The sequence below is a fragment of the Dipodomys merriami genome, unplaced genomic scaffold, assembly GCF_024711535.1.
Source record: "Dipodomys merriami isolate MVZ:Mamm:240054 unplaced genomic scaffold, mDipMer1.0.p SCAF_41, whole genome shotgun sequence".
Taxonomy (NCBI): Eukaryota; Metazoa; Chordata; class Mammalia; order Rodentia; family Heteromyidae; genus Dipodomys; species Dipodomys merriami.
In genome coordinates this window covers 5,421,196-5,446,518 of record NW_027205715.1, presented here as the reverse complement: position 1 = coordinate 5,446,518, position 25,323 = coordinate 5,421,196, and positions in this window count along the sequence as shown.

Below are 25,323 nucleotides of genomic sequence, written 5' to 3'. Positions count from 1 at the left end.
GTTTCTCACCTGAAGATCATATGTAGTTACATGTCAAATATCCATATTGCTTTTTTTTTCACTTTAAACTGAGAATGTTACTTGAAGATACTTTTTAAATAGACATTTATAATCTACATAAATATTTTGACAACATAAAGTGTATAGATTTCTGGAGTATAAGTCCATTATAAATTTTATGTGTATCCTTTGAATTAAACTGAGAATGTTACTTGAAGATACTTTTTAAATAGACATTTATAATCTACATAAATATTTTGACAACATAAAGTGTATAGATTTCTGGAGTATAAGTCCATTATAAATTTTATGTGTATCCTTTGAATTATTTCTAAATAATTCTAACTACTACTTGTTTATACAATATCTTACCTCAAACAAACTTGTACTATTATAAAAATTGTTTTCACCTGGAATATATTTAGATAAATTCTATTTATTTTTAAATAAAATTAACTCTGCTCCTAAAGACATGAAATTCTTCTTGGAAGAAAAAGTGCAAGAAAATACATGTTAAATAATGTACATGCACATGTATTATATACATAAGAATGTACATATATGTATAGAGTAGATATGTACATAAATATATACATAACACATAGAGTATCTATGTGCACATAAAATGAACCATTTGCCATTTTAACTCTACCTCCTGTTGGAACCTCCATACTACTTTCCAAAGTGGTTGAACAAGTTTACACTCCCACCAACAATGCAGTAAGGTTCCCTCTGGCCACATCCCCTCCAGCATCTGTTGTTATTAGAGTTCTTGATTATAGCCATTTTAACTGGGATGAGGTGATATGTCAATGTTTATATTAAGTGAAGTAAGCTAGTCCCAAAGAAACATAGGTCCCATGGTTTCCCGTTTTTGCAGTAACTAGTATATGTCTGAGACAAGCAGAAACGGTCAGATAAGTAGATGTTAGGCAAAATGAACCCCAAGATAAGGACTCAAATGGGTTTTCTTTCTCATTATTGTTTCTAACATATTTATGAGATGATTTCTTTGTTGCTTTGTATGTCCCTCCCCCACAGAATAACCCTTGTTTTCACTGTATTTGATGTTGGTGTAATTTGTGGAGGGGAAGGGACAAAACAAATTGTTTAAATATGGATACAGGTGGACCCATTGCAACAATGAGATGTACAAGACATTATGTTGAAAAACAAACTTTACAACTTTGGCTGGGACGGGAGGGGGGGGGCGGAGGGGTGGAGGTGGTATTGATGGGAGGGCAGGGACGGGAAGGGGAAACAAAGGAGGAGGCAACAATGCTTGATAAGAAATGTACTCATTATCTTGGTCATGTAATTGTAACCCCTCTGTACAATATTTTCACAATAAAAAACTTATTAATCAAAAGAAAAGAATTCACAAAGTGCTTCCTTGACTTATTGTCTCTCAGAATAGAGGTCAAGATCCTTACTTCAGGGCAAGCCCCTAAGGAGCATTGCCAGATTTGGAAAATAAAAACACATAATGCAATGCATTCTTGGAAAATAATTTTTAAAATACTTCTGCTCTAATTTTAGCTGAACTGGGTTCTTTGTAGGTAAGCATGCTTCTCATGAGCTTCCATTGCAGGGAAGTGTGCTTCTCATGAGCTTCCTTTGCCTGTGGTGGAGGGTGCCACCAGGCTCACAGGTTATGGCTCAGGCACATTCTCACATGTTGGCTCACCAGAGAGGTCTTTCCCACTTACAAGGTATCATGGTTTTTGTCAGCATCTGAGAAATAATAAAAATTATATTGAAAGCTTTCTCTTTTAAAATATGTTACTCTCACCTAGCAGGAAATTGGATTTCTTACTACTTGATTTGCAATGCTTAGAATATTGCACACAGAATATAGCTGCTCAGTAACTTTTTTTCTTCAAGCGCTGGTACCAGGGCATAAGTTACAAAAGGAACATAAACATGGAACACTATATTTCCATACCTGAAAGGAAATAATTGCCAACTTATATTACTGTATCCATGAAAGCAATCCTTCATGATTAAAAGTGAAGGAAAAACCTTCCACAATAAACAAACCTTAAATGAACTGGTGCACCAAGTTTCATAAAACAAACACAACTAGATATAAAAGCATACATAAACCCTACCACAGTAATAGTAGGTGATACTAGTACCCCATTCTCTGCAATAGACAGGTCATTCAGGCAAAAAGAAAACTTTAGAATTGAAAAACCATATACCAAATAGACTTAGAAATACTTATAGAATATTTTACAGAAAAATCACAGAATACATGCTCTTCTTGGCAGAACATAGGAATTTCTCCAAGATACATCATATTTTCGGACATAAAGCAATACTCAACAAAATAAAAAAATTAACTTCATATATTTTATCAGACTATAATGCATTATAACTAGTGGTCAACAGCAAATACAATTACAAGAAATATGAAGGAAATATGGAGAAATATGAAGGAAAACCCAACCTTCCTATGTGTTTGACACATAGAAGTTCAGTAAAACAGTCATGACTTCCATATTCAACTAAATCACTGGTGTAGAATGTTTTCCATATAAACTGCTATATAATGTGTGTGTAAAATAAAGTACACACACAAACACATGTACATACACATATACACACATGGAGGCATGAAATAATGATGGGATTTAATGATTAAAATCGTAACAGGGAGATTTTAAAACTAAAATAACAGCAGTTATCTTCCTACAGTAGTCATTATAATAGAACACTGAGAGCAAGGTAATGGAGACAGATGCATAATTCGAGGTGCTTAATTGAAGAGAGAATCTGAAATTTTCCCTTGGTCTAGGAACCAAACGAGGGCATGTCACACCAAACTGACATCAGATCAGCAATTTGGGAAATAATATGACATTTCAGAATGTAGTCACTGTAAAGCTTTGTGCAATATTCAAAAATAACTGAACTGTAACATTTGCTATCTCAGGGAATTTCTTTCCTTCACAGTATATATGTAGTTAATGCTCACATTTACATAATTTAGAAATGTTAAACTCTTTTATAAATGCATATTATGTAGTATCCAAATAAGCTTCCTGTACTACATGTGTCCTCCAATAACTTGAATACAGTTGAACTTATTCAGCAAGTTCCCTGAAAAAAACTGAACATGGAAGCTCATCTTCTATGTTTTACAATAGAATTGGTATCCAAGTTAAGTTTCATATGATTGCACATCAGTTAAGAGTCTCATCTTTATCATAAATAATCCTGGGAAACCACACTAATTTGGGGAAAGTATTCATTTTTATCAAGAAAGGATATGTGGAAAGTTTTTGTTTTACCAGAGTATGGACTAAAACTGAGAATTTAAAAAACAAATATAGGATGTACACTAAATGTTTTACAAATATCTAATGAAGGACTAAAAGAGAAGAAAAAATTATATATACAAATAGGTACACACACACACACACACACACACACACAGTATCATGGTTTGAACTCAGGACCTGGCTCTTATTCCCTTAGCTAACAATCTGGAATTCAAGTCATACTCTCAGCCTAACTTCTAAAAAATATTATTTACATTATTATTATTATGAACGTGATGTACAGAGGGATTACATGGCATAAGCCAGGTAATGACACATTTCCTTTCGTATTGTGTCAGCCCTTCCTTCATACTTTCCCTGTCCCTCTCTTACATCTCTACCCATGAGTTGTGTAGTTCACTTTCTTTAGTGTCCAGTAAGCTCCACTGCTACACTTTTTCACCCTTTTGAGCTCTGCACCATCTTCCTACCCGAAGATATACACACGAATACATCATAAAGGAAAGATCATCAAAAAATTAAAATTAAAAAACAATAGAGATCCCTTGTTTCTATATCTTGGAGTTCATTTTGATATATATGTATGTGTATATAATTTTATATAAATATAAAGAGACATGTATGCATTGATCGTTTGTGTTTCTCTCCTAAAAGTATCCTCTTCTAGTCTCACTGTGAGTGTCTAGCGTCCTGAATATTGATCATATCCCAGTGTATTTTAGATCTAATTCCCACATACCAGAGTGAACATGCACTGTATTTCTGAGCTTGGCTTACCTCACTTAATATTTATTCTAGTTCCGTCCATTTCCCTGCAAATGGCATATTTGTATTCTTTCTAATGTCAGCTTAGTTTTCTGCTGGTTATTTTGGAGAATCTTACCAACTTTCTGCCCAGGCTGGCCTTGAATTGCAATTCTCCAGGTCTTAGCTTCCTAATTAGCTAGGATTACAGGCATGACCTTCTGTTTCCTGTTCTTATTGATTCCTGCTCATTTTCATAGAGACAAAAGGGATACTTTAGTGAGTATAGTTATAATCCTACCAGCAAGAAATGAGGATTCAGCAGCACCCTGTGTTGTGTTTTTACTTTGGCCATTCAAATGCGTGTGCAGTAGACTCTCCTTGTTTTATTTGCCATTCTTCAATGGTGTATGGATATACTTTCATATGACTTTTTGCTATGGCATCTTCACTCAAGCAGATCTCTATGGGAACTGCCAAGGAGACCCATTTATTTATTCAGCGAAGGCCTAGTTATCTCACTCTTTCTGATCACTAGTCTCTACATCCTGTATGTATAGGGCCTAAGACACGCAAGATCCCTTCCCGGGATAATGTAAGATGAGGCTGCAATATTCTCAAAATGGAGGTTATTTAGAAGCAATGAAAATTTAACACTGTGTGTGATTTACAGTCCTCAGCATTTTAAAGGTATCTTTAGTCAATTGCCTTAGAAATAGAGCCTAAGGAGAGAATTCTCATTAAAAGCATTAGTTAAAAGAATGACCTAAACACAAACTCACAAGAAGGTGAGGCAAACAGGACAGAAGAGTAGAAGCAGCTAGCGAAGTATGTAGTATTCATTGGGGTCGAGTTTCTGTCAGACTCCACTGCAAGCACAGAAGCATAAATATCTCCAGTGGATGGTCTTCACTAGTAAAAATGAACCTCAAAATCATGTGCCCAGAACTGTCCCTTCTTGGCCTTCACACGGCCCTTCTTGGTACAAAAAGAGGTGTGCAATATTTCATGTTAGTGGGTCAGATTTGCTGCCATTCCTCAAGATAGACTGAGAGGCACTAAATGCAAGAAAGAGAAGCACTAAAGGAGAATGTGTTGCTATCTGTTTGGGTAAGTGAGTCCTCAGCCTTCTTAAAATAGAAGAGCTAGGTAGGACTTATGGGTGGGACCATGCTGTGAGACCTGTCTCAGAAGCCAATGACCTAAAGGCTGTTCTTTCTCATGGGAACTACTCCATTGCAAAGTCCAGTGTACAAGCATGACAGTGGCCCAGGAAAGAGGCTGACATGCATCAGCTTGCAGTCTGCTGATGGATGACAGGTAGGAATCAACTCTGCAATTCGAGATGCCCACACTTTGTGTAGCTTCCCACAATCTCCTTATCTAAATCTCCCAATCCTGTTCTGTGATGATACTTGACAGGCTTGAAGTAACGCATGATAACAAGGCCTGTCTACTGGGAGCAAAAAAGACATCAGAGACATGATTAGAATTCGGAGACGTTTAGCGACAGCCAAAACCGGAAAGCCTGGGCACTGACATTTTTTGTTGTAATTTTATTAATAACAGAAACGTATGCAAGTGTTTAATACCTTCTTGGAGAATAGAAGTGACTTCAAGAAAGATTATTCTCTGTTGTTGCTTTGCAAACTGGGGAGGGCCAATGGAGAGAGGAGATGGATGCTGCCAAATATTCACGTCCTGACACAGAGTGGAAGTTTGTAAATATAAAATGATGAGACTGAGAGATTTTTTTTCTTTTATCTTTTATTGTGAAAATACTGTACAGAGGGGTTACAATTACATGGGCAAAGTAATGAGTATATTTCTTATCAAGCATTGTAGCCTCCTCCTTTGTTTCCCCTTCCCATCCCTTCCCATCCTCCCCTCCCCCCCTTCCCGCACCAAGGTTGTAAAGTTTGTTTTCGACATAACGACTTGTACATCTCATTGTTGCAATGGGTCCACCTGTATCCCTATTTAAATGATTTGTTTTTCCCCTTCCCCTCCACAAATTATACCGACTTCAAATACAGTGAAAGCAGGGGTTGGTTGAATCTAAAATTGGGTGATTGATTTGAGTAATGTTTGGTGTCAGTTTATTTTTTTTTAATCCAAAAATTTGGGCATTATGTAATCTGTTGGGACACTAAGATAAATCTTTATTTGCCATATTAAAAGAAAAATAAAGATGATTCTCACATATAATACTTAAAGTTTCTTTTTTATATAATTATCACACCACAGATATTCCCTAATAATATTCTTGATAATTGGTATAGGATTATTGCCGTAGTTTTTGAAATGTGTTTTTAGCTTCAAATATATTGAACCACAGCTTCAGCTTCTTTCATTTTTTTCTCCACTTCTACAAGTTAATACTGCTCCTGAAAAAGCAATTAAACTAAAAAAAAACTTGCATTTTGAAGAATAAGCAGCTTGCAACCTGGTTTAACGCTGAGATGGCACTAATAACAGCACTTATGATCTAAGGGAGAAAATGAAATGTCTTTATTATTTCCCCAAATAATGGAACAACCAGGGCCTAAAGACACACTATCATCATTTATTGCATTAGATAATGTCCATTTTTGTAAGTGAAATGCTTCCTTCTGAGCATTATATCCTTCACTTTGGTGATTTGGCTAAGTAGCTAATTTGATCTCCAAACATAAAGAGCTGTAGTGTCGTTTTAAGACTCAGAAGCCAAGTGGAAAGGTGAGAGAAGGGAACTCAGCAGAGCCAAGGAGACAACTTCTACTCAGAGGTGCATGACAAATAAATCTTTGTTTTAACCCACAGAAAGAAATAATCTGCATTTTAAGATAGAGTTACTCTCAGGGAATCTCTTTCCCCCTAATCGCAGTGGCGCTTTCAACAAGATTGAGGATAATACAGACAAGTTATTTCAGTAAAACAAAAGGAGGCTTTTTACTGATGGATTTAAACCTTGATTTCCTATTAGCCTCAAGAAATTAGACCTGCTCTTGGAGATGACATTGCTGGTGGGTTTAATAGACACAAAACATTTCCAAAATAGTCCTTAACTACCAGTAATAAGCGTATCTTTGTTCAATTTGACCCTTGAATTGCAAACAGCTATCCTCAAGGCAAAGCTTCATGTTTAAAGCAAAAGCCATATTAAATAAATGATCTGCTGTTAATAAAATGCCTACCTTTTTAAGGTTCTTGTAATGGTAGCGAGCAGGGGTCACTGCTCATCTCTTCAGATGGTAGTCAGGAGATGTGTGGGCAAGGATTATAGATGCTGAAAAAACTGAAGCATGATCTCTAGCATAGAGATACTCCCATCATGCAACACTACACCGAGTCCAGAGGAAACAATGCATGGAACATTTGGTTTCTTTCTGGAGAAAGATTCAACCTGGTGCCAGCACCAATTTTTGTTAAGAGTTAAGAAGGGATCTGTTCCTTTGTGTGCTCTTAATTCCATAGCCCATTAGGAAATACATTTCTCTTTATAAAACTCTAAACGATCTTAGGCGCATTCTTAATCCAAATACTTTTGATTTTCACATTTCGCATTTCTTGTATTACAGCTTTCCTTTCTGTTTTTTTGGACAGATAAGATCCTTTTAAGGTTATATTTACGTTTCCAAAGTAGCAATTTCTAATAAAACGATTGGAAGATCTGACAGAACAACATATCTTAGGGAGCAAAAGAGAAGAACAAAGGGGAAGTTTTAATGCAAATATCAATAAATGGACAGAAGTCTACACATTCTAGTTTGCCACTTCCTTTTGACTTCTCAGCCTAAAGCAGCTCAAAGTTTTGTGTGTGTGTGTGTGTGTGACAGGCTGGTGCTTGAACTCAGGGCCTGGTCTCTGTCCCTGAGCTTCTTTTTTGCTCAAGGCTAGGACTCTACCACTTGAGCCACAGCTTGACTTCTAGTTTTTTGATAGTTTAGTGGAAATAAGACCTTCACAGACTTTCCTGCCCAGGTTGACTATGAACCACAATCCTCAGATCTCAGCCTCCTGAGCAACTAGGATTATAGGCATGAGCCACTGGTGCCTAGCTGAGATTTTTAATCTTGCATGTATAGATGAGAACAACAGGATAGAACAAATATGAGCTTCAGGGTGAAAAAAATCATTGATGGGAAAAAATTTTGGAGAGTTATATGGAAATAAAAATATATAATAAATAAAAACTATATATATATAAACTATATATATATATATATATTTGGACCAAAGCTATATTTTCTAACTCCAAAAAGAATACTTCTGCATGTACTCGTATTGATGTACATGATTGGACATAACAGAATTATTCTAATATTTTACTATTGTTGAATAGGAAAAAATCGTAAATATATATTCTAAATAAGTTTTCCTATATATCTATTCAAGAGTTTGCATCTGAAATGTCCTCCAAGGTCCCAGATTGGTGTTGTAGGTTTAGTCCAGCCCACAGCTCTCCCAGGAGATGGTGGTACCTTTTAGGAGATGGGAACTACAGGAGATATGTCATGTAACCATGCCACTGGAGGAAATAAGGGGACCCAAGCTGCTTCTCACCCTCTCATTTCTAGCAGCCATGAAGTGACTAGATTGTACTAACCATAATGTGCTACCCTGCCACATGTCCAAAAGAAATGGCCAGAATATCCACAGGAAAAAACCTCTACAACCTCAAGCCAAAACAAATCCTCCTTAGAAATCTAATTATCTCAGATATTAGTCACAGAGATGGACTGACACAATCCACATTTTGGAATTGTATGCAAACTATATCAACCTATGCATAAACTGAAAAAAATGACCTTCACATACATATGGAGGCAAAATCATGGACAAAATAACTAGTTCATTCATATTAAAAAGCAGAAGTTTCTCTAGATTTTAACTATCCTATTTATGTTTATTTTCAAAATGTAGAAGAACGAATGAAACAAAAAAGACAAGGAGAATCTTTTGAGAACTAGGAAAGGTTACTATTTCATGGTGGTAAAAATTCCAGATAGACATGACTACAAGTACTTTTTTTTTTAGAATAGAAACCAATTCAGTAACATAAATGTCCTTCAATTTTCATTATCTTTAGTGACTCTTGAATTCAAAAAGAATAGATTTTTTATCCTTTTTCAGCATATGTGCCTTCATGTTGAATTCAGATAACAGAAATTATAATTTTTGCAGTAGTTTTTATTATTACAATGTATAATTTATCGAGCACTTAACTATATCCTGGCAAAATGCTATGTACTAAATTACATGGGACTGACATATGAGTTTCCACATTGACCATTTCATTTTGGTAAGCTTTAATACACATTCCATAGATAGAGGAAACGAAAAGATAGAGATGAAGGGCTTCCACGGAAATAAGAACCCAGAAAATTTGATTCTAGGGCCCATATATTTGCCACTGTCAAAAACAATAACAGAATCAAAGTTGACTTAAACTCTCGGGGCAGATTGTGACCATGCTTATCATCATTTCTCCCACGCCTACTCTTGAAGGGTCATTCAGACCTGTCACCTTACCAACTTTCTCTGCCAAGAAGACATTATGATCCTTCCCTCCCCAGGTAGGTAGCTATATCAGATCATTTTTTGTCACTAGTGACAAGACAGTAATGACCGTTCAAAAGCAGTACCTTTTACCAGCTATTACCCACCATTCCATCCACAGACCTACCTTAATTAAATGGCACCCTAGGCTTTTCAACCAAAATTGAGCTTAGATGCTTGGGAAGGCACCTGTGATTTGGGACAGTGTGTGGGTGTCCTCATTTTACACTCACTGCTTCTTTTTCTAGCAGTTAAGCCCAGATAACAACAAGACCATGTCTTGGGCTCCTGGTCATTTACAAACATGGTTATCTAGAGAAAATGGTTAAAGTTTCCAAAAAAAATGAGAGGGGGGAAAATCACATTGCCAAGTTGTACACCTTCGTGCACTTAGGTCAAAAGTAGAGCAATGATAAGACAGAAAAAAAAACCAGTTAACAAGCCAAGTACTGGTAGCTTATGCTTGAAATGCTAGCTACTCAGGAGGCTGAGATTGAGGATCAACGTGTGAAGTCAACCTATGCAGGAAAATCTGTGAGACTTATCTCTGATTAACCGCCAAGAAGCCAGAAGTAGAGCTGTGGCTCAAGTGGTAAAGCACCAGCCTTGAGTGAAAAAGCCAAGCTAGAACACAGAGGCCCTGAGTTCATGCTCCAGTGCTAGTGTGCATCTGTGTGCACACACTTGCATGTGCACACACTCATGCACACACACACACACACACACATGTCAGTAACAGCCTTACCCACAACTGTTAAAGGTTAAGTATGTAGCATCTGAAAATGTTTCATTGTACTTACTAAGCTAGTTTCTATCTACCTTGGGTTTCTTCTCCACATGGAGAAGAAAGACTCAGTCTTCCTCCAACAGTAGGGGATTAGAGGAGGCGATTTCTACAGTGTTAAAAGAAACAGTAATATTTTTTCCTTTTTTTTTTTGTTTTTTTTTTTTTTTGTTTAACCTGGTTTCTTTCTGCTTTTCTAAGTGTGAAACTCTGACCTGTGTTCTACCACTTATTGTAAACCCCCTTTGACAAGATTTCCACTTCAAAACGAACTGTTCTGGAGACATAAATAGTTTTTGTAAGAAATAGGAGATTGATTGAGGCCATTTAGGAGGTGGCAGGTAACGAAATAATCCACCCGAAGCTTCACCTGCAACCCTAATTATACAGAACATGTCTTAATGAGGAAAGACGGAACAATTGAAAAGAGACTGCCAACAACTCTTTTCCTAAGACTGGTGACCTTTTTAGCAATCGTGAAGAATGATTATTCTTATTGTTTTAGCAAATCAAATGGAACGCACTCGTTTTAATTGTGGTTTTCTGTAATGCTATCATTTGAATGATTATTGCCTATCTGGAAATATATGCAGGAACATTACCAAATCACCTTATTTTGTCCGGTTTCTTTATTTAGTTTCCGAATACAATTGGCTTAACATCTTTAGAAAATAAATATGCCTTCAGGAGTTGGAGAGCTGCAGCTTGTTGAAATATAACACTTTTGAGTCATAAGGGGCAAATTTAAAATGCTAAGGTTCTTGCTCAATGATTTTTCCATTGACAGATAATCAGCTTTCCTGATGAAGGGCTTCATGACACCACTTAAACATAAAATTCTACAGTGCTTAAATAAAGCAACCTCACATAGGCCTTTCAAAAGACAATGTTTTTTTTCAAAAGCAAAATCAATGTGTTTAATACAATTGCATTTAGATTTAGAGTGATGTCAAAATGAGAAAACATAAGTTAAGCACATGTATTTTTAGGGTGCTTATGGAAGACAAATGTTTATTCTAAAGGTTCTGTCAGACATTTCTCCTTTCTGTTTGGATGAAAGTTTAAGTGTGATTTAGCTGAAGGGGTTCATAATTGTGTGCAAAGACAGTTGAATAAATGTCCTGACTTCTTTGGAAGGGTAGAAAATACTACACAAGAAAGAGATTCTGAAGTTATCATGTGACTAGATCCAGACAACTTTATAAGCAGTACAGCAGGGAATACAATGATATTTTCATTTAACAGATGATATTTCAACCAATCTGGAAGGCATAATATTTGTTAAAGGGAAAAAAAAGAAAAAATGCTGTAAATTGGTTCATATTACAGATTATGCCTGTCTATATTTGCCATCTATACTGCATGAGTTAAATCAATGTAAGTCTTCTTCTTTGAGAGGACTTATTACCATGTCTTTTCTGGGAATTTCCTTTCAATTTTATTTATAGATATTAAAAGAAATTCATGGAGAGGTTTAGAAGTACAATATTAAATTATTTTGAGAATAGTTTCTATTATTTAGTGGGTGCTGGAGATAGGATTAATATAGTTACTGATATTTTAATGACTTTTACATAAAATTGATATGTGCCTAATTAATCACGAGAATATTTTTCACTCTGTCAATATTTTTAGAAGAACTCTTAAGTTCTTTAGTCTCCATAGGAGACTTAATATGCAAAACATATTTTATGGTTCCACAATGAATCAACTGAAATACAACTCTATAACTTTTGAAAGCTAGAAATGAAGGGAAGTTTGTACTATAATTTTTTCTCAAGACTTCTCACAGAAAAGGTATATATACCTATATATGTATATATAAAAAGAAAAATTATATACAATTATACAGCAGTCTGATTTTTACTTCATTGTTACCTTCATTAGTAAAGACTTCTGTAAAGATCTGTGTTGGGTAATTCCATATGAAATTTCTTGAATACAGGATATGGCAATATGCACTTGCTTGCTGATGATTTTTTACTTAACTTGGAAGAACAAAGTTAGAGAAATTTAAAAATAATCTCATATGGGCTGGGAAAGTGGCTCAGTGGTAGAGCGCTTGCCTTGCAAGCATGAGGCCCTGGGTTTGATTCCTTAGCACCACATAAGCAGAAAAAAGCCAGAAGTGGCGCTGTGGCTCAAGTGGTAGAGTGCTCGCCTTGAGCTGAAGAGCTAAATGATAGCACCCAGGCCGAGTTCAGGCCCCATAACCGACAAAAAAAAAAAAAAAAGAAAGAAAGAAAGAAAGAAAATAAAGAAATTTAAAAAATCTTATATATCTCAGATCCATTTGATATCTTAAACATGTCAGTATGCAATATGAAAGTGGTCAATTTTCTAATCTGGTACCTTCTAAGTATTTAAGAGTTATTAGTAATGATTATTTCACATTCACTTTTGAACTGTCTAGCCTATCAACTACAAAACTTCTTGTTAATATTGGCTTCAAAGAGACATAAAATATTTGACAAGATGGATTTGAGCTTTACATCTATGAGATCAGTGTAGAAAATAGTATTTCTATATTGAACAAATCTCCTGTCAAGATTTCAACAAGCTATGGAATAATTCAATTCTGAGTCAGCTTCACAAGTTTGTGTGCCATTTTCCCCTGGAGGTGGTAGTTGTCATAAAACAGACCATTTTATTCTACTTGTTTTCAATCATTTGAAAAAATCTGATTACAAACTGTATTTCTATATGTTGTGAAAAAAGTTGATTTTAAAAGCTGTTTCATAAATCAATGTAAAAGATGTAAAAGAGCCATAATTGAGATTAAATTATTAGAAGAAACAAACCAGAAAAATATGTCATCCTCACATAAAAGGCACATATATTATCAATTAGATCAGTTAGAGTACTTGACATTTAAAAGTGATTTATTCTAATTCAGACACACGGTATTGAGTAATCATTTTGAGGCTGGCTGAAATCAGAAAACTGGTATGCATTAAGTTATACAGAGCAAATAAAGTGTGGAATAAAATCTCGTAAGAAATCAACAGTAAAGTACTAGTGATTCACTCTTTAAAAGACTCCAGGGTTCACAATTCAGTATTCAAAAGAGGTGTGTAAAGAAAAATATGTTATGAACTTTACAATTTAGGTGGGAAGGGGAGTGTAGTTGTGGAGGTGGGAGGGAAGGGATGGTAGGGGAAAAACAAAGGAGGAAGCAACAATGCTCAATAGGAAATGTACTTATTACCTTGCTCACGTAACTGTAATCCCTCTGTACAGTATTTTCACTATAAAATACTTATTAAAAAAGAAAGAAAAATATGTTATGAGAATGTTGAAATGGGTGAAATTTATCAAGATGCATTGTAAGTTTTTTTGTGTAATGGCAACTCCTTTGTGCAACTACTTATAGTAAGAAAAATTTAATATGAATTTTATGCCCTTTATATTAGATATATGAAACACAAAAACTTTCTAAAGAATGTGCGCTTTTAAATAATGAGATGTACAAGATGTTATGTGGAAAAACGAACTTTACAACTTTGGAAGGGGTAGGGGTTACGGGGAAGGTGGGAAGGGACGGGAAGGGGAAACAAAGGAGGAGGCAACAATGCTTGATAAGAAATGTACTCATTATCTTGCCCATGTAATTGTAACCCTTCTGTACAGTATATTCACAAAAAATTAAAAAAAAAAGAAATGTACTCATTATCTTGCCCATGTAATTGTAACCCCTCTGGACAGTATTTTCACAATAAAAAAAAAAAGAATGTGTGCTTTTAGGATTGTTTGGACTTTTATAATTGATTCAAAATATTAGTCCTATATGCACATATTTTTGTAAGACATTAAACTTGAGCAAATTTTAAGTGTAATATTATATTTCATCAAGTGTTAAGATTGAATAAGTGAAAATACTTGGCTATATAACTATAAATTTATCCAAGTAGTTTTTTCTGAAATTACGTTTTCTGCATCTCCCCTGTTTGAAGCTCCTTTTTTTTTTTTTTTTGGTCTGTGGTGGGGCTGGGACTCAGGGCCTAGGCATTGTCCCTGAGCTTTTTTGCTCAAGGCTAATGCTCTACTACTTAGAGCCACAGCACTACATCTGGTTTTCTGGTGTTAATTGGGGAAGAGTCTCATGGACTTTCCTGCTAGGACTGATTTCAAATTGCAATCCTCAACTCTCAGCCTCCTGAATAGCTAGGATTAGAGGAGTGAGCCACTGGCACCCAGACTAAATTTCTTTTATAAAACCAGATTCTTCTGCTTTCATTCTGATTCGTCACAGTTTCTCTCTCTCTAACCTGGCATCTTTACCAATGGGATGAATCAGAACTGTAAGGCATGAAGTGTCTGTTCCTCCTTCTGAATGACTGAGTATCAATCACCAGAGGGTCTTTCATCTTTGGTGCAAATGTTGCTCTCCTAAATTCCAGTATCCTGACCTTATTATCATTTCACACAAAGCTGGACATACTCATAGTACTTGATGAATAAAACCATATTTAATACCTGTGGTGCTAGCCTTTGTTTCATTGAGAGAATCTGTCTTAACAGTGATGATCATTTGTACTGAACTGATTTCATACTGTGCATTCCTACAATACAGTCCTATTCTGATTGCTCTTACACAATTTCAACAGCTTTCAGTTCTCTAGGTAGTACATTTGTTCTCCTCAATGAGGACCAAAATGAAAGAGATATTTATGTGCAATAAAATGTATGGACATCAACAACTATTCCTGATAGCAATTAACTATCTAAATTTATACCAATTCTCTTTTATTTTACCTTATTGGACTTTCTCATCTATTATATATGAATCTTTTGATATGCAGTCTGAATGTTTTAGAATGGTTTTGTATTTACAGAATAATTTCCAAAGGCAGTTTCAGAGTTTACTATGCCTTGCATCTACTTTTCTTTATCACTAATATCTTACTTAGTATATTTCTAATAATTAATGACCCAATATTGATGTTTCATTGTTTTTCTAAAGTCTATATTTCATTCAGATTTCCCTACTTCTTACTTAATATTCTTTTTTAATCTGGGTCCTATCTAGGGTACCACTCTATTGTTCATATTTCCTTAAGCTCCTCTTGATTCTGACAGTGTCTCAATTTTTTTTTTTTTTTTTTTTTTTTGGTCAGTCTGGGGCTTGAACTCTGGGCTTGGGCACTGTCCCTGTGCTCTTCAGCTCAAAGCGAGCGCTATACTGCTTGAGCCACAGCACCACTTCTGGTTTTCTAGTGGTTTATTGGAGATAAGAGTCTGATGGACTTTCTTGTCTGGGCTGGCTTTGAACTGTGATCCTCAGATTTTAGCCTCCTGAGTAGTTGGGATTACAGGCATGAGTCACTGGCACCCAGCAGTGTTTCAAATTTTTGTTGCTGCTGACCTTATGAGAGAAAGTTATTTTGATGACTTTATGCTAGTCTTGATGAGTATTACTCAGGCATTCAGTAAAATATCTCCACAATTATGTTTTAAACAATGTTTGTCTCATGGTGTTTTTAAGAGAGAGACCACAGAGAAGATGAAAGGCCATTTTTAATCATGTCGTAAGATATTTGCATACTATTAACAAAATGTTGACCTTAATTCTTGACTGAGGTAACTTTGGTCAGGTTGATTCACTGTCAAAGTAACTCCTTTGCCCCATTTCCATACCATACTATTTTAACAAGAACATTTTAGGTAGAATCAACTTTCCAAAGTTGAGAATTACACATTACCTCCTTATATTCAGAATAAATACACAAGTTACTAGGAATTCTCTTAGAACTGTTTTAATATTCTTTACTTACAAATTAATACATAGTACGGTGAAAGGTAATTCAGTTCATTTTCTCCATAGATATTTTATACTTTAGGATATAATCCAATATATTTCTCGGATCATTTTGGGATCATTAGAACTCTTTCAGTTGGTTTCTGTGCCCCTCAGACATACTTCCAGTATTTTTTTGGGGGGGGGCGGTCAGTCGTGGGGCTTGAACTCTGGGCTTGAGCGCTGTCCCTGCGCCCTTCAGCTCAAGGTGAGCGCTCTACCGCTTGAGCCACAGCGCCACTTCCAGTTTCTAGTGGTTTTATTGGAGATAAGAGTCTCACGCACTTTCCTGCCTGGGCTGGCTTTGAACCGCAATCCTCAGATCTCAGCCTCCTGAGTAGCTAGGATTACAGGCATGAGCCACCAGTGCCCCGGTCCATTAATTTTTTTTTTTTTTTACAAGCATTTCCTTAGTTTCTGGTACCACAAGATACTCCAGGCTGATTCTGTATATTCCTTACACCAGTTCTCGAATCAGCCAATTTCCCTAGAGAATGGTGTTAGAAACTAGTATCTTCGCACTCAGTATGATTTTGCAACTTAACCGCTGACAAGGATTTTAAAGTCAATATTAAAAGCTAAACAAGCTCTGTTTTATGGCTATCCTATTGTAAAATATAAATACAAGCATAGAAAAAATAAAAGAAAAATAATCATCAACAACCAAAAAAGGCAACTATTTCTATCTTTCTACTTTTCTTCATTTCCTCATTGTGGCCAAAACCATCCAAATGCCTGCTGGATAGGTCAAGAATTTTGAATGAACCTTGCTTTTCACTGTCCTACAAAATAGCCATGATAGTACACAGAGTGTGTAGTATAATTCATTTTCTCCACAAAACCTGTGTTTAGGTACCATTATTTTGAGTTTAGTATGGCTTCCTTGTCTTGAGCTTTGAACTTAATTTCTTGTTCTACCTTAAATACTATTCCTCAGATGTAATGAACTTCTTAATTTTGAAGTTTTGTTGAATGCATTCACCTCAAGGGGCAATTCTGTGATCATCTCCCATCACAATTCTCTTCACTATTCCTTTGTAATGTATCACATGAGTAGTTGCTAATCCTCATGCCTGCTTTTCCTTTACCTGTGGGTTTCTCTGCTGTGCTAGGGTGTGGACAGTGTCTGACTTGTTTATGGTTAAGAGCTCAATGCCTAGCACAGTGCTGGAACATGTTTTGAATGAAGAGATTTATACTGCAAAGGCCATCACCGGTCACCTATCTAAAGAAATTAAAATCTTATCACAGTAACTTTCAGAAGTGAATGTGACATGCTCCATGTTTGGAAAAATCCATTCACACATACTAAAATTCAAAAAAATATATATATACAACAGATACAATATAAGAGATTTGCATACTCATAAAATATGAAATACATTGCCTACATAGTGTAAGAGAATATGTAAAAAAATAATCATGGTCCCCCAAAGAAGTAGAAAAGCAATTAGTCTCATTTAGCTTTCCTGTTCATGGCTGGCATTCTACCACTGGAGCCACACCTCTAGCTCTGCTTTTTGGTGGTTACTTGAAGATGGAGTCTCATGGAATTTCTGTTCCCAGACTGGCTTCCAAACTTGATCCTCCAGGTCTCAGCCTCCTGGGTAGCTAAGATTATAAGCCTGAGCTAACACAAATTTTTTTCCCCTTATTTCCCCCAAGGTTTTAAAAAGGATTTGCTTTATTCTTATTTTTATTTTTTGTTGGTAGTGGGGCTTGATTGTTTTCATATAACAGTATTAAAGTAGGGAGAATAGGAGATGAGAAGGAAACATTTCCTGTTCTTCATGAAGGAAATGGAGGATGAATATTCCAACAAAAGTATTTTCATCAGCATCAGATCATGAATTCCGATCTCACAGTGACTAAGAAAGGTTGGCTGAGGCTGTATAACGTTTTTCTAGCAAGGTAAGTTCTTGAATCTTCAAGAAAGACAGTTTAAGGGGTACCTTATAGTGACAGCGAGAGCACCCTCTAGACCTCAAATGTGGGCACGCAGTTCAAGTTCAAATTATTTTAATTATAACCTGGAGTTGCTTTGAGTGAATTACTTTTCCACCAAGTTACCGCATCTCTTTATAAAAAAGCATAGGGTGCCCAACAAGGGTAATGATGCTTTCAATGACACACAATTACCTCTGTTGATACTTATAACCATTCTCTGTGCCTAGCTCTGAGAAAAGCGTGTTGTGGATCAACAGTCCCATTACACTAGTTCCTATAGCAATTCTGTTGTCGTTACCATCATATCTGAAGCATAAGCGTCTTGAATAAGGTTTCACATTTATGTCCAAGCTGTCTGTACTGTGATCTGCCTATTCCTGCTTCCTATGTAGCTAGGATGACAGGTTTATACTCCCATGTCCAGCTACTGATTTGAGAAAAGGTCTTGAGTAGCTCAGATTGCAGGTGTGAGATACTAGTGCCCTAGAGGTGAAATCCCTTTGAACAATTAATGGACACTTAATAAAAGAATTACAGGAATGTAATATAGGTCCTGTTTGGCAATGGGTACTAGTGAGCCGTGGTTAGATGGAGGATAAAGCGGGTGATATATCAGAAGTACATTATATACATGTATACAAACAGAGCAATGAAATTGTAATAATTATTTTAAGAAGGGGCAGGGATAGTAAGAGTGATGGGGGTGTGCAGTTGTTGGGGTATACTATATGCATGTATGGAAATATCAAATGAAAACCACTTGAATAGCCAATATACACTGATAAAGCTGTTTTAAACAAGAAGTATATGATTCTATTTGCATGAACAGTACAGAATAGGCAACTCATGGTAGAAAACAAGATTAGTATTTTCCTAGGGATGGAAGGCTTAGAGAAAAATGGAAATTGAATTGCTAAAGGATACACTCAAGGAAGAGTGAAATTAAAAACTTAGGAGATAGTCAGCTTTGTTGAGCTGGGTTGAAGTAAAGGCATGATTTTAGATCTGACAGGACTTCTTTCTGGGGTGATGGCATGTTCTAAAGCCAATTTTGAAGATGTGGTACAAATATGAATGTGCAAGTATAGACTTGAGTGGTTAAACCGAGTAAGTGAAATATATCTCAATAAAGCTACTGACATTTTAAAGATTTATGTTAATACATAAAATTCTATTGAGTAAATATTGGGGTTGGAGGAATGTGGGAAAAACCAGTAGAAATTCTGGCTAACCATGGAAGGAATGCCCAAATGTATTGACAAAAATTTATTTTATGTAAAAATAATGAGTCTAGTGAAATTTTTTAACTTATCTCATTTCAAAAAATCGTATTTCCATGACTTGGTAGCATAGTTTATTCCATCTGAACACTGAAGAATCTCTCATTGTGAAATAAATTGCCCTTTGCCTATTTAGTGACAAATATACAGAGCTCAAGGAACTTTTCGCCTAAATAAGTCCGTCCGTCTGTTTTCTTCAGCTGGTACTACCAATTCCCTTTGATTTGCAAGTTAATCTGAAGCATGCCTGGGGAGTAGCCTCTTGATATTATGCAAGTCTACTGGGCTATTTGTACAACAAGCCTTGTCTGCTCACACGAAATGAAGAAGAATGGACAACGGGAGCAGACGCTCTCACTCCATCACCCTGCCACATCGCATGACTTCGAATCACTTTTAAAGTGAACAGTTACATCCTTACCCCCGCTTTTGTTTAAGAACTCAAACATTTGGGTAGTAAATGGTCATGATCTTGTAGCAGAATTAGTCTTTTTTCCAAATTAATTAAACCCCACTGGAGTATCTTCTCTGCCTTGAAAATGAGTTTGCTTATATTGTTACAGTTAATATGTTCATTTCCATATTTCTCCTCTTCTTCCCTTTTAGGTAGTTTGTCAATCACTGCCGATATCCCTAACTAATGTTCAGAGAATTTCTACGTTTATACGTAGCAAAACAGGTTGGTCTGTCATGTCAACATATTCACACCTACAACCTTTCTCAAGTACTATGAAACTCGATATAAAAGTCAGTGGTACATAATCTTCAGTAAGGGAGCTAAAAAGATAGAATGGAAGAAAGCCTCTTCAGTAAATGGTGCTGGCAAAATTGGTTAATCACTTGTAGAAAACTTAAGCTAGATCCTTATATATCACCCTGCACCAGAATCAACTCCAAATGGATCAAAGACCTCGGAGTCAAAGCAGATACCCTGAACATTATAGGATGGAATAGGAGAAACCCTAGGTCACCTTGGCACAGGCTGAAATTTTCTTAATAGAGACCCAGAAATGCAACAAATCAAAGAAAGGTTGGACAAATGGGATTGCATGAAGTTGCAGAGCTTCTGCATGACAAAGGACATAGCTAGCAAGATCAATAGAAAGCCCACGGATTGGGAGAAGATCTTCACTAGCCATACAACAGAAAAGAGTCTCATATCTAAAATATACTTGGAACTCAAAAAATTAAATCCCCCAACAACAAATTCTCAAAGAAACAACTGCCTAATACATAAGTGGGCTAAAGAGTTAAAGAGAAACTTCTCTGAAGAGGAAAGAAGGATGGCCAATAGACACATAAAGAAATGTTCAACCTCCCTACCCATAAAAGAAATGCAAATCAAAACAACATTGAGATACCACCTCACCTCAGTAAAAATGGCTTAAATCAAGAACTCTAATAACAACAGATGCTGGAGGGGATATGGACAGAAGGGAACCCTACTGCATTGTTGGTGGGAAGATAAACTTGTTCAACCACTTTGGAAAGTAGTATGGAGGTTCCTCAAAAGACTCCACATAGAGCTCCCCTATGACCCAGCAATCCCACTTTTGGGCATTTACCCAAATGATCACAAACAAAACCATACTAAAGCTGCCAGCACAACTATGTTTATTGCTGCATTATTTACCATAGCTAAGATATGGAACCAACCCAGATGCCCCTCAGTAGATGAATGGATCAAGAAAATGTGGTATATATACACAATGGAATTCTATGCCTCCATCAGAAAGAATTACATTGCCCCACTTGTTAGGAAATGGAAAGACTTGGAAAAAATTATATGAAATGAAGTAAGTCAGGTGCAAAGAAACATAGGTCCCATGGTTTCCCTTATTTTCATTAACTAGTATATGTCTGAGACAAGCAGAAAAGGTCATGTAAGATGATGTTAAGTAAAATGAATCCCAAGATAAGGACACAAGTGGGTTTTTTTTCTTTCTTGCTATTGTTTCTAACATATTCATAAGGTACCAAGTGATTTTTTTGTTGCTTTGTATGTAGCTCCCCCACAGTATAACCCCTGTTTTCACTGTACTTGATGTTGGTATAATTTGGGGAGGGGAAGGGAAAAAACAAATTGTTTAAATAGGGATACAATTTGACCCATTCAAACAATGAGATGTACAAGATGCTATGTCGAAAAATGAACTTTACAATTTAGGCAGAGCAGGGTATGAGAAGGAAAATGCAGTTGTTGAGATGGGAGGAAAGGGATGGTAGGGGGAAAACAAAAGAGGAGACAACAATGCTTGGTAAGAAATGTACTCATTACCTTGCTCATGTGATTGTAACCCCTCTGTACAGTATTTTCACAATAAAAAACTTATTTAACATAAAAAAAATCACAATTAAAATAGCAGTTGAAAATTAAAAAAACAGTCAGTGGTAAAATTATTAACATGAAATATTAAAATCTATAAATAAAAAGCATTCCTTTCTTCTTCTAGAAAAGTCTCTACTGTATAGGATTTGAAAGCACTTAGTTGAAGTTTGTATCACCTAAGTTCCATAATTTAAATGTCTATTTGCAGTAGTCATTTTTCTGCTAAGATGTTGGCAAAACCTGAGTCATGGCATCTAGAATATACGAGAGTCAATCATCCTTTTAGAATCTTCCACAGGCCTTCTCTCCTTGCATGGTTTTGGGAACTCACAGTATTCAAAAATCATTTCTCACAGGGAAAACAGCCATGCCTCCTAACTGAACTATCTCTTTCACTTTGGTTATTTTCTTGTGAAGAGAAAAAACAATATTAAACTGGCAAATAAGATAATTAGAAACAGGCAGGGCTGGGCATCTACTAGGTATGGGGGATTTTCAAGGGCAATCAAGTCAGAAACTTAGTCAAATCCAGGGCTGTACACAGGGCCATGCTGCTGCTTTCGGTCCCTGAGGAGTTTAGTCCTTTTGCAACATTGCAACATGAATGAACTGCATTGTGCACAATCCATAGCTCCATTTCTAAGTGAAACATTGAAGTGGTTAGTGTCTGTCGTTTCTTATATCTTCACAGTTTGTGACTTAAAAAGAAAAAAAGAAAGAAAAATGAATTCTAAGCTTTTTAACGTTATACATTCAGCAAACTGGCATGGGAATTCTCTATCCAGAAGAAAGAAAAGTATAATAGTTAAAATATTATGTAAATCTATGATTCTCAAGGGGAACAAGAAAACATTCTACAATGGCATTGTGTCATACCAGTGTTATGCTTTGGAAGAAACATATTTATTTTAATCAATAATTAATATGCATGACTGATATTTTTAATATTGAATGAAGAAATGTATAGCCTGAAGTAACCTCTTTTTAAAAAAATCAATGCACCTACCTATTGATAATGAAACAAATAATTCACAAATATCTGGGCAAGTATGGAGATGGAGACCTTTAAAAAAAGGCCCCTTGGAAATGTGCTACTGGGCAGCAAACTGGCTTTGAGTATATTTGGGGTATATTTATTTATTTTGGGGTATATTTTTCTCTTTGATGAGGAGAGGGTTAGAAGATGCAATACATTGTTTTAAGCATCTCTGAGGAAGAAGATGGGGTGCGTAAAATGAGATTTAAATAAAATTTAAATAAACATTTAAATAAAATCTTCTGAGGACAGTGTTGGTCTTTCCCTTGCTATCCCTTATTATTTCTCAGCTTTGAACACAGCCCCCCACATTAAGGCTCATTAAGAGAGTCTTGAAGCTGTTTTGTTTTTTTAAATTGTGAATATACTGTACAGAGGGGTTACAATTACATGGGCAAGATAATGAGTACATTTCTTATTATACATTGTTGCCTCCTCCTATGTTTCCCCTTCCCATCCTGCCTTCCCATCTCCCCCCCACACATCTGTTTTCTTTAACTAAATGTGTCCTAGAAATTCAGACCCATCATTTAGCAATATAGAAGTATCATTTTACCAAACCTAAAGATTCTTCATACTTTCAAGATATGTAGATATTCAAAACCTGCTGTCACTGATGCTCATAAGAAAACTGGCCAAACAACTTAATATTTCTGCTTATATAAACAAAGGGGTTAAAAAGACAAAGGGGGATTACCTAAAGGAAAGCCAATTTAGGCATACTGAATAGGTTCAACAAAATTTAATGCGATATAAATATAGCTAAAATAGATTTCCAATTCTGGTGAAGACAGAGTTATGGATAGCCTACATAGACTCCAATCATAAAACAACAATATTGATGGGTACAATTTATGAAGTGGCTATTCATACCCAGTAGGAAATAGAATGAAAATACATGCTAGGCAGTGCACAGCTACCTCAACTCTGTCAGAGATATTTCTGTGCTGTCATAGGAGAGTAACAGTCAGAGAGCAATTGTCTCATTGGGCAGAAGGAAGAGATCAGAGTTTGGAGTTTTTAAAACATAGAAACTTAGAGGTCAGAGCCACATAGTAATGTCCTTGAGTCTTTAGCTAAGGATTCATTCATATATGGAGGAGGAGAGTCTGAGGATCAGCACAAAAGAGTTTTCTTTGGAAAGGCCAAATAATACAGGAAAGGACTGAAATTCTAATCTATCATATAAAAAGTTACCTTGGTACTTTGTGATACCCAAGTCATTCAATTAAAAGCCCAGAAAGGTTTCTCCTTATCAACAGATATAAGGTAGCCTCAGAGTCACTTTAAACCGTCACTGTCAAACCCCAAAGTAGCTTGAATGCAATGAACTAGGTCAAATAGTAAATTTTTGAAAATGAAGAACAAAAATGTAGAACAAAAAGAAAGCTTTTGAAAAAAAAAATTGAGATTCTCAAAAACACAGCGTAAGATGCTATAAGATAGCAGAAAGCCAAATAGAAACAGACTGAATGATGGACACCATCATAGGAGTTCCAGAGTGGCAAATTCAAGGAGCTAAGTAAATATAGTTTAAAAAAATTAACAGAAAGGATAGATAAAATACATGAAAGGATATCCATAAAGTCCAACATGGAAGCTAATAAAGATCTGGGAAGAAAAACGTCCATTAAATTTAACTTAAGAAGCTGGGCGCTGGTGGCTCACGCCTGTAATCCTAGCTATTCAGGAGACTGAGATCTGAGGATTGCAGTTCAAAGCCAGGTCAGGCAGGAAAGGCCATGAAACTCTTACCTCCAGTAAACCATCAGAAAACTGGAAGTGGCCTGTGGCTCAAGTGGTAGAGCTGAAGAGCTCAGGAAGAGTGTCCAGGCCCTGAGTTCAAGCCCCATGACTGACAACTCCCTCCCCCCAAAAAACAAACAAACAAAAAACCCCAAGCAGCAGGAATATATACGTTAAACAGAATAGCCACTACAAAAATGGCAAAGCTAAGTACAGCATTGATGAATTTCTGAAAATCCGATAAAATTGTTAAAAACAAAAAACCTAACCCAAAGAGTAACAAAAATGCAGAAGAGAGCATTAAGAAGGATGAGTTGGGGATTGGTGGCTGGAGCCTTAGCAACTCAAGAGGCTGAGATCCTGAGACCTGATTCAAGTTTGAAGCCATCCCAACAGACTACCGCCCCTGCCCCCTCAAATCCAAAAGTGGAACTGTGGCTCAAGTGGTAGAGCACTACACTTGAACAAAAGAAGCTCAGTAACAGTGCAATAACAGTGCCCAGCCCTGAGTTCAGGCCCCAAGTCCACGTCCACACACACACACACACACACACACACACACACACACACACACACACACACACACACACACACACACACACACACACACACACACACACACACACACACACACACACACACACACACACACACACACACACACACACACACACACACACACACACACACACACACACACACACACACACACACACACACACACACACACACCTGATATTTATCAGACAAATGGAAGCAAAATTAAAATTTTAAAGTACAAATTTCTGAAAATAAATACATATCTTGGAATTCTTTGCACAGAGGAAATAAC